At 52.5% G+C, this 9,774-nt stretch overlaps 1 pseudogene; it reads right to left on the bottom strand.

Moving 5' to 3' along the window:
• Window positions 1-4,303: 4,303 nt before the first annotated feature.
• LOC146012757 (U2 spliceosomal RNA) lies at window positions 4,304-4,410 on the bottom strand (annotated as a pseudogene).
• Between the last annotated feature and the right edge of the window lie 5,364 nt (window positions 4,411-9,774).

Here is a 9,774-nt window from a genome sequence, read left to right on the forward strand (position 1 = left end):
TGAGGTCCGGTTTGACGGTAAATGGGAAAGGAGCCGAGGATGACAGGTGCCAGTTTCCGAAGAGCATAGCCTCTGACTTCCCGCAGTTGACTTTTGCCCCCGAAGCACGGCCGAAGTCCTCACAGGTCTGGACGAGTGCTGCCACCGAGCGTTGATCCGCGCAGAAGACAGTGACGTCGTCCATGTACAGCGAGCACTTGGCCACTGGGTGGTCTGGACCTGGTGCGGTGATCCCTCTAATCTCTGGATTCTGTCTGATGGATAGGGCCAGGAGCTCTATAACACAAACAAAAAGAAGAGGTGAAAGAGGGCAGCCTTGTCTGACCCCAGAGAGGACAGGGAAGGGGTCAGTCTTCCAGCCGTTCACCAACACCGTGCTGTGGATATCAAGGTACATAAGGTTAACATACGAACAAAACAATTCACCAAGACCAAATTTTCGCAGCACCTTACCCATCAGCTCATGAGAGACACGGTCAAAGGCCTTTTCCTGATCAAGACTGATCAGGGCCGTGCGCACATTACGATCTTTCACGTAATGGACCGTGTCCCTGAGGAGGGCAAGGCTGTCTGCGATCCTGCGGCCTGGAATACCACAGGTCTGATCCGGATGAACAATCTGTCCGATGACAGCCTTCAGCCTGTTGGCCAGTACCTTGGCGAGGATCTTGTAGTCCACGTTCAGAAGAGAGATGGGCCTCCAATTTTTCAGCTCACATCTCTCCCCCTTCCGCTTATACAAGATCGTGATCATCCCTTCCCTCAGCGAAGGAGGCATTTTCCCCTCCACCACCATCTCCTCATACAGCTCGAGCAGGTCCGGGCCGATTAGATCCCACAGCGCTACATAGAGCTCAGCTGGGAGACCATCGTTACCTGGAGTCCTGCCTTGCCTAAAGGATTTGGTGGCAGAGAATACCTCCTCCAGCGTCAGGGGAGCGTCCAGCGCCGATCTGCCTGCAGGATCAATAGGGTTAGTGATACCTGACAGGAACTTGTCGGCCATGTCGTTGTCAGTCGTCTTAGGGGAGTAGAGGTCGCTGTAGTAGTCGCGGACGACCTTCATCACGCCCTCCTTCCCCTGTCTGGGAATGCCATTCTCATCTCGCAGCTCGGTCAGGGGCGTGTGGCCAGAGTGGAGTTTCCTGAAAAAGAAAGAAGAACACTTCTCACCCTTCTCCAGATTCTCCACCTTGGAACGGAAGACGATGCGTCTGGACTCCTCCTCAAAGTGCCTTTTCAGGCTCTTTTTGGTCTCATCCAGGTCATCCTTCACGTCCCAGCCGCACCGCTGGAGGTCCACCAGGGACTGGAGCTCACGCTGCAGATTTCTGAGGTTCCTCTTACGGTCGCATGCCTGGATACGCCCTTTGACCTGAAAGAAACTGCGGATGTTAGATTTGGCATATTCCCACCAGTCAGACATACAGTCAAAATAACATTTGTCATTTTTCCATGTGATGTAGGCATCCTTAAGTTCAGCCAATACCTCCTCCTTTTCCAGCAGTGCACAGTTCAACTTCCAGGAGCCTGGGCCAGGTGGAAAACCATGGCCCAGGATACCTTGGAAGAGAATGGCCCTGTGGTCAGAGAAGAAGCAGGGAACCATAGAATGCCTAACCTGCTGCACTGCCCGGGAGGTGAACACAAAGTCAATGCGGGAACGCACAGAGCCATCGGGGCGGCTCCACGTGAAATTCACGGAGCCTGCCCCCATGGAGCCCACTGCGTCCCGCAGTGACGCTTCGGCCACCATTTCCCGGAGCAGATTGGACGTGATGTCCAACTTCGCAGAGTTGCAGGTGCTTCGTCCATCCCCTTCGATCGGGCAGTTGAAGTCTCCAGCCATCACTACAGCCCTGGTGGTGGCGAGCTGGGTCCGCAGGGTCTGGAATAATTCCAAACGCTCATTCTTGATAGGTGAAGCGTACACGCAGATAAGCCTGATGGGCTCACCTGCCCAGGAGCCGTCTACGACAATAAGTCTGCCGCAGACAAGCTCCTGAACAGAATCCAGCGTGAAGAGGCTCCCCCTGATCAGAATGGCTACCCCTGCAGACTTACACTCACCTCCACCGGACCAGTAGGACGGGCCATGGGACCACTGCCGGGCCAGGTGCTTGTAGGACCTGGAGAAAGGGAGAGAGCATTCCTGCAACATGTAAACATCACATTTCTGATAGTCAAGGAAAGTAAAAACAGACTGTCTCCTAGCCTTATCCTTAATGCTCCTCACATTAATGGTAAGAATATTAAAAGCTACCATCTGTTAAGAGAAAGGGTAGGTTAGGTTACGATACGTTTACGTTACCACTCCCATCAGGGGGCGCAGCGTCCGGCTCTGCAGCTGGATCTCCTTCATGGGTTGGTTCCGTAATGCCAAGCAGCTGGTCGATGTCGCTGTCGCAGACGAGTTCAGTCGCCCCGAACTCGTCGTAACATTCCACCAAGGCCGCCATCTCCTCCTCGAGGGAGGGGGCGGGCTGGGGTGGTTCCACCAACTCAACTGCTGCCTTTTTGGAAGTTTCCGGGTCGGCAGCGGGGCTCTCCAACACCTTCCTCTTCCGTCTCAGCGTAGTCGGACCTGCAGGGGCAAGGGGTGGAAACTCCTCCTCGGAGAGGGGAGGGGCAGAGGGGGTGGAGGGAAGAGGGGTGGGTTGGGCAAGAGGTCGGGAGGGTGAGGGAGGGGGGTGAGCAGCAGTGGAGGGGGGTGCTGTCACAGAGGGAGGTAGGGGAGGAGGGGTGGGGATGACAGGGGCAGGGGAGGGTTTCTTACCACCTTGTTTCTGCGGCTTCGGCTTTGGCTGCTTCTGTACCGGCTGGGGAGGCACCATGGGGGTAACTCCCTTCACTGCTGCGGCGTAGGACCTCGCTCTGTCAGGGCATGCCTTGTAGAGGTGGTCTCCTTTGCCGCACAGGTTGCAGACGAGCTTCGTGGGGCAGTCCTTTGTCTCGTGGCCGGCCACGTGACAGAACTTGCATGCCGAGACCTTGCACTCTCTTCCCACGTGGTCTTTCCCACTGCACTTTCGACAAGTGCGTGGTTGATCCGCGTAGTAGATGAGTCCAGCGGTTCCCCCCAGGGAGAAGCACTGTTTGAGGTGCTTGACTCCGTCTGGGCACGAAGTGTCCTTGTGGAGCCTGACCACCACCGACCACTTTCCGTCCCAGAGCCCGTTGCTCAGCAGGACCCTTGTGGGGTCCCTGATGACCGTGCAGGATCTGCTCAGGAACGTGACGATGTCTTTGGCAGGCACATGTGGACTTCGCATTGAAACCATCAACCGCCTCTCCTCTCTTTGAATAGGGCAGTTGCCCACAAAGCGAGAGAGAGGGGAATCAGGCTTCGCCGCTTTCACCGCCTCCCAATACCTCTTGCAGATGGCAATGGTGGCGAAGGTGACGTAAAAGATCCCCTTGATGAAGGTCTGGGTGCTGAGGACTTCGGGGGCCGAGAATCCTTGGTCCAGGACCATCATCTTGCCGAATTGCACCAGCGAAAGGTCCGGCACCCGTCCGTCCACCTCCTTCAGCTTCATCACCACGGTCTGCCTCATCCAGGGTTCCAGGGCTGGGGTAGCCTTGGAGCAATCCCTGGCGGGCACCGCTGGTGGTGTTCCTGAAGGGGGGCAGGAGCTGGGGCCGGCCACATCTGCTGAGGTTACGGCTGGGGACTTGCCCTTCTTCCCGGCGAGGGGGGCCGGAGCGGAGGCTGTGGCCATCCTTCCGGCTTCTCGGGGCAAAAGGGTCTTTTCCGGGACCCCGGCAGGGGGGGAAGGAGGAGATCTCTTCAGAGGGCAGAGCAACACAAGTCTAACCCTCCAAGGTGGCTAGAGAGCGATGCACGGCTTCAGAGGGCAGAGCAAAGCAAGTCTAACCCTCCACGGAGGCTGGGGAGCGTTGCAGAGCTTCGGAGGGCAGAGCAGAAAGTCTGACCCTCGGCGGCGGCTCCGGAGCGGTGGAGGCTTCAGAGGGCAGAGCAGAAAAGTCTGACCCTCCTAGGCAGCTCGGGAGTGCTGCAAGGCTTCGAGAGGGCAGAGCAAACGAGTCTGCCTCTCCCAGGTGGCTAGGGTGCGTTGATCTCCCTCCTCAGGCGAAATCCTCTTCTCCTCGCAGTCGGGGGCGGAGCTTCTTCCTCGGCGTCGAGAGGCGGAGGGGTCGGCAGTCGCTTCGGAGGGCAGAGCAGAGCAAGTCTGACCCTCAGTCTTCTCCGGCTTCTCCCTCTTCAGCGATGTCTTCTCCTCCTCGCAGTCTCGACGTCTTCGCTCAATTCGCTCTTCTCGGCCTGGCAGCGGTAGCCCTGAGAAGGACCGTTGTCGGTCCAAGAAACAAGGAGCAGAGCTGCCTCTCAGAATAAACTGATAAGAACAGATACTACACTTGATCTTAGCCAAAAGGCCGAGAGCCTTGCTGTCCCTGCAAGGCTCTTAGACCACAATCGCTTGTGTCCCTCACACCCTTCCCGGTTCTTGTAAAACCGGACCGAGTGATCCCACTGCTGCCACCAAATGTGAGGAAACCACCCTTAGCTGGGAAGGTGGTTACCCTTGGTGGGATGCCAATCACTCGGGCAGACAAGACTTTATTAAAAATAAGTCTTTATTATGACAGCACAACCAAAAAGATGGTCACATGGTACAGGATAATTGGTAGCATAGATCCTCCTGCAGCCTCTCGCAGTCAGTGCCCTGATATAGCAATCTCAGTATCCTGCAGCCTTACCACTACCGTTAGCTAGACAATCCTGTGTCCTGGTAGGGTTTCCTCTGATGTCTTAGTTACAGGACCCACCAGGATAGACTCCCTCCATAGAGAAACTGTTCTCCTTATATACCTGGCTGGCAGATCCCCCCTGGTGCCACAAAGTCTACTCAGGGGGTAGGCTCAGATATCCCAATGCTGGGTCAGCCAATATAGTGCAGCAGAGGCCCATTGTACATCCCCTGGGGGGGTCTGACCTATTATCTCCCAGGTTACCTAGATACATCTCGTTGTCTGGTAGCTATTTTATCAGTCACTCAGGCATTGTTCTGCTACATTACCAGCAACACTTATCACACCTCCCACAATGGACTAGGGACTGTGATACACATGGTAATTAGCTAGCCCAGCTACCTGGCTCTGCTTTCTGTCCCACACTATGGCAATGACCTGTATCTCTCCAATACTTACAATCCCGCAGTATAGACCTGATAACAGTACATAACAATACAAATTACTCACAGGTGCTCTTGTGTATAAACTGGGCCAAGGATTAAAAAGTACATTACACTGTGAGAAACGAGAGGTGAATATGAAGGTTCTCAGTCCAGGTCCATCTCGTTTCATCACACACCTCCGCCACTTTTTAAACTTGAGCCCAAGTCTTTTCTGCAGACCCTACCGCAGGGTATAGGTTGTCCTCTGTAAGTTGAGCGAACTCCTGCTTGGATGTGCACAGACTCCAGCATTCACATGTGTCCCCATGTTGTGTTCTTGTAGCCGCCAGCACTGACCAGTTCCCCGAACCTCTGCAGGGAGTCTTTGTCTCCTTCTCCAGTAGCTACTCTGAGCCTTACTGTATGAATGACCTCCCCACTGCCTTTCTATGATTGCCTGGGAACTTGCCTGGCTATGTCTACACCTGCGCCTGTTCCTATCTGTCCTGGGGTTGGTCATTTCCCCAGTCTGCATCTGCTTATGGACAGACTGCCTGCAGGATTCCTGATGTTCACTAACTCCTACAGGGACTACTGACAGCACACAGCCCTCAATATCCTGCTGTTTATGCAGCCTTCCAGCCTCCTGCGTCTGCCTGCCACTGATGTAGCCCTGCTGTACCTTATTCTGGCAGTCTGCACAGTTGGCTACGTAGCGGTCTACATCCCTTGCTAACCCTAGCCACATGAAATGCTGCTTGAGCAGAGCTCGTGTTCTCCGTTTTCCCAAATGCTCTGTACCACCGGCGACATGGGCCTGAGCTAGGAAACGACTCTGATATTCATGTGGGACTACCAGCCTGCACCTATTATTCAGACTAGACACCGTATACAGTAATCCATCCACCCAAATACATTCCTCTGGCATCCCTGTCTCATATGCCATGTCTGCTATTGCCCGTATTCCTTCTAGTTCTGGATCTAGTAACTGGGCTTCTCTCATTCTAGACTTATCCTCCTCCCCCATTACTAACCCACCTTCAGGATGGTCTTGGCTACTCACCCTCAGAGGTCCGGAGATGGAGAAAATGGGCTGCTGGCGTCTGGTTGTCACTGGTGTGTAGGGGTAGAAATTCTTCTGCTGCCATGTACTCTCCTTTCCACAAGCCACAATATGGCCATTGGCACCTGCCACCCTCACCTCTGGTGCATCAGGGTGGTAGTGTTTGTTGTTCTGGGGATTGCTCCTGCCCACAACACCCATGGGTGGTGATTGTTTCAATTGAAATATCTTCCTGGGACACTCCCGATGGATATGTCCCCAGTGGCCACATCGATGACACCGCTTCCAGACTTGTCCCTGGTGTGATATCTCTGGTCCTCGGTTGCTAGGTCGCATTGGGCCTTCCTTCTGCCCCTTTTCTGACATGTCCTGGGACTGTGGCTTCCACTGGGCCACCCATTCCTGTAGGCCGAGTAAAATCTCAGGCAGCCCTGTTTTTACTGACCCGAGCCCTTTTCTCCAGATCCACTGACCCAGGACTTCCTGCAGCTCTTGGAGAAGCTGACCATAGTCGCAGCTTTTAGTGCACAATGCTGACTGACCTTTGGTGGGTTTGGTCTGTACAGTAGCTGTGATCTCAGGGAGACTTTCTGGCTGGTCCGGATAAAGTAGTGCCAGGTCTGAGGGTTCCAATCGTGTCTGCTCCTCGGGTAGTGAAGTTGTATAGTAACTCACCCCGGTCTCCTTGGCCGATTCCCTCTCCACCTGTAGGAAGTTCTCCTGCCCTTCCTTGATAAAATTCACTTCAGCCGGTTTTGCAAATAACTTGCCCCCATCACTTAGCACAAATATTCGGGGCTGCTCCTGTTCCTCAGCTGATTCCTTGGCCTTCACGATCCTTGAAGCATAACTCCTGACTTGGGCAAATTCCGCCATTGGGTCTTTTGCTATTTTCATCTAGACTGCCTCATCGAGTAGGGAAAGGTCCAGTCGGTGTTGTGCTGTCCCTGCAAGGCTCTTAGACCACAATCGCTTGTGTCCCTCACAGCCTTCCCGGTTCTTGTAAAACCGGACCGAGTGATCCCACTGCTGCCACCAAATGTGAGGAAACCACCCTTAGCTGGGAAGGTGGTTACCCTTGGTGGGATGCCAATCACTCGGGCAGACAAGACTTTATTAAAAATAAGTCTTTATTATGACAGCACAACCAAAAAGATGGTCACATGGTACAGGATAATTGGTAGCATAGATCCTCCTGCAGCCTCTCGCAGTCAGTGCCCTGATATAGCAATCTCAGTATCCTGCAGCCTTACCACTACCGTTAGCTAGACAATCCTGTGTCCTGGTAGGGTTTCCTCTGATGTCTTAGTTACAGGACCCACCAGGATAGACTCCCTCCATAGAGAAACTGTTCTCCTTATATACCTGGCTGGCAGATCCCCCCTGGTGCCACAAAGTCTACTCAGGGGGTAGGCTCAGATATCCCAATGCTGGGTCAGCCAATATAGTGCAGCAGAGGCCCATTGTACATCCCCTGGGGGGGTCTGACCTATTATCTCCCAGGTTACCTAGATACATCTCGTTGTCTGGTAGCTATTTTATCAGTCACTCAGGCATTGTTCTGCTACATTACCAGCAACACTTATCACACCTCCCACAATGGACTAGGGACTGTGATACACATGGTAATTAGCTAGCCCAGCTACCTGGCTCTGCTTTCTGTCCCACACTATGGCAATGACCTGTATCTCTCCAATACTTACAATCCCGCAGTATAGACCTGATAACAGTACATAACAATACAAATTACTCACAGGTGCTCTTGTGTATAAACTGGGCCAAGGATTAAAAAGTACATTACACTGTGAGAAACGAGAGGTGAATATGAAGGTTCTCAGTCCAGGTCCATCTCGTTTCATCACAGTGGTTACAAAATTTCCCATTGTAGTTCCGGCCTTTTCAGGAGAGTCTGTCTCCTTGGATGTGGTTTGTGCCTTAAGGATATATGTGTCTCGAACAGAGTCCGTTCGAAAATCGGACTGCTTGTTTGCCCTTTGTGCTGAAAAGAGGGGTTGGCCTGCGTCTAAACAGACATTGGCTCGTTGGCTTTATTTACTATCAGAGAGGCCTATCGCCATGCCAACAGTGTATCGACACATTCCACTAGATCCGTTAGTGCTTCATGGGCTGTTTCTAGGGGAATCTCTTTCTAATGTTTGTAGAGCGGCCACTTGGTCCGGCTCAAATACGTTTATTCGTTTTTACAAGTTTGACATGTTTGCCTTTATGTGCTTATAGGGAATTTATCCCAGGTCAGTACCCTACATATAAGCGTGTGTGGTGTGGAGTTTTGTGAAAAAGTCGGAAGAAAAAAAACCTTTATGGGCCAATAGGGACCATTTCCTAGGTCCGTAATTACAACTGGGAATTCTTTCTCCTCCTGAGAAACCTTTCACGACTGTTACAAAAAAGATACCTTTGAGTGAATATAGGGACCAGCACTCAGGTGAGTGTGGTCCTATAAGGGTATTCACCAAAAAGTGAATGTCGTTTACATCTTTATCCAAGATCCTCGCTGGTTTACAATTCATTTTGTTTTTACACAGCAGTTTTATATATTAGCAAATTTTGAAATAAACCAAAAATGCAATTTAGAATGCTCTGTTTAGAGATTTCCTTACGGAAGTCAAACAATTGTTTACAACCAAATATATTTTCAATATTTGTCGCTCCATCACTATGTGGTTCTATACCTTATTTCTTTTCATACTATGGGCCTGATTCTGCTTGCACGCTGCCAAACACCAGCCCAACCGCCACCAAATCCCATCGGTACAATGCGAGGAGATGTGTTCGCTAACATCCTCTTGTATGCGTCCGCTAGCAGGAGAAATCATTCGATGGTCGCCGACCATCAAATGATTTCTCCTGCCTTCGGAAATAAAAGTCTCAACTGACTTGTATTTCCTTCAGGGTCCGCCGAAGAGGGTCTGGGCGCTAACGTCCTGTGAGGTCAGCTGCCCACCCATGGCAGATAGCGGCCCACCTTCACTATCATGGGAACACCCAGGGCGAAATGTAATGGGGGGCGGGTTTTTTTTGCGGGGGAGAAGATGGAGAAGATGTGGGGATCTTCGCCAGAGGACATGGGTGAGTAGGATTTCGTTCCACAGGTCCCCCATGGATTTCTTCGGATCCAGAACCCCGGACTCTTCAGCACTGGAGCCCCGGACCAGCCCCAGAACCAAGGCACCGGAACGAGACCCTGGGACCTACCGACGGGCTCAAGATAGGTAAGTATCAGTATGTATGGGCTTTGGATGTATTAAAGTTTTATTTTTAATGGGTGTCAGTGTGTTTATTTCACTATTTTTTTTACTGTGGAACTACAAGTGCCAGCGGGCCCTTTAATGCCCCGCATGCTGGGACTTGTGGTTCTCCAAGTCCCAGCATGCGGGGGAGGCTTGCTGGGACTTCTAGTTCCACGGTATAAGAGAATAGTTTATCATCTATTTTTTTACACAAAATCAGCTCGACGCCCACCGCCCAGGGGCATCGAGGAAAGCCCCGGGCTTCAGCATGGGCAGGTAAGTTCTGGAGGGGGGAACCCCTTCTTTGGGGGGGTCCCCACTC

Source organism: Crinia signifera, chromosome 6 (assembly GCF_055691185.1).
Source record: "Crinia signifera chromosome 6, ASM5569118v1, whole genome shotgun sequence".
Lineage (NCBI taxonomy): Eukaryota > Metazoa > Chordata > Amphibia > Anura > Myobatrachidae > Crinia > Crinia signifera.